Here is a 1,681-nt window from a genome sequence, read left to right on the forward strand (position 1 = left end):
ATGCATTTATCTTACACACTTACCAAAGAACACAAAAGACAGAGAAATCGGATTAGTTTTCCCAAATTTCAATTCATCTTGGGGCAAGTTTTTTTTCCATTTGTAACTAATGGAAATTTGTTAATTTTCTCACTCTTCAAGCTTTAACCATAGCTACACTTGGCAACAATGAGATAAAGACTGTAGGCTGGTAGATACTCAGTGCTCAAAGATGCCTCCAAGGCTGGGAAGTTGGAGCTGGACCCCTGGTAGCCAGTCACATGATGGAAGGAGAAAACCGGCTCCCACAAGTCGCCAGTATTTAGCATTGTTGACTTTCTAGGTACAAATATTTACTTTTAATTGACTTCAAGTTTGGACAACATAGAAGATGTATACAAATTGAAGGTAGAGACAACAAGGGCTGTAAGCTCGGTAGTTGACAGAGAAGAAGCTGTCTACCTGCCCAGTTCAGCTCACATATCTAAGATTCTGCAGCAGGCACAATTTGAACACTTAGTTCCTCTTCTTTCCAGTGCTGCTGACATCTTCTGAATCACTTTAATACTATCATAGCCTTAGCTTCCTTCTCTTGACTTTCCCTAAATTTTTTTCTTGCCATTAACACATAGTTCTATATGTAACAAGACTTTTTCTGTCCTGCCAGCCAGCTCCCAAATAATGACACCGAGACTTCTTATTAATTATAAAAGCTCGGCATATAGCTAGCATTTTTCCTAAAAACTCTTATAAACCTATTTATATTAACCTATATTCTGTCATGTGGCATTACCTGTCTTCCATCTTGCACATTCTGTTTCCTCTCCATGTCTCTGTCATCTCCTGTGAATTTTGACTTCTTCTCCTCTTCCTTTCTCTCTCCAGAAATTCCACCTACACCTCCTGCCTAGTTATTGGCCATTCAGCTTTTTATTACACCAATCACAGCAATACACCTTCACACAATAGTTCTAGATTTTATATCCCACAATAGTTCTAGATTTTAATACTAATGCTAAACATTTGTAAAGATGGGTTTGCTTCTGTAGCTCTGACATCAATTTGCCTGCCATGTTTGAGTGTTTTATTTTTTTTTCTACATTTTTATTTTTTCTGGACTAGACATCAAGTCAAATACTACTAGGTTTTACAATTAACATTTCAAAATTTGTGGGGGGTGGAGGCAGGCATCATACAAGGATAAGATACAAAACCCCATAGATGGAGCTGGAAAGATGGTTCAGCTGGCAAAGGAGCTTGCTGCACAAGCTGATAACCCAAGGGCAATCCTCAGAACCCATAGGAGGAGGGAGGAGAGACCAACACGGAAGCCATTTTCTGACCTCTACACTTGTGCCATGGCATACATGCCTGCCCCCACACACTACACATATCATATACACACAATAACAGTTTTTGAAACCCACAGATGGCTAACTCTCATCAAAGGATGGAAAAGAATTAGAAGGGGGTTCTAAAGTATGATGTAATCTAATCCACACAGAACCTACTGATGGACACTTTGTAGAGAGTGCCACGCTGAATGTAGCACCTCTTGTAGTTACAGGAGGTATCCCCAGAGACTCCAACATTGCAACCTCCAGATTTCCTTCCTTGTCCCAGTCCTTCAATAAAAGCCCAACAAAGACATTGTTTTCAGATATACACCTTTTTAATTGCCTTTGCAAGTAGTGGCTGTGGA

This window comes from Peromyscus maniculatus, chromosome 4 (assembly GCF_049852395.1).
Source record: "Peromyscus maniculatus bairdii isolate BWxNUB_F1_BW_parent chromosome 4, HU_Pman_BW_mat_3.1, whole genome shotgun sequence".
Taxonomy (NCBI): Eukaryota; Metazoa; Chordata; class Mammalia; order Rodentia; family Cricetidae; genus Peromyscus; species Peromyscus maniculatus.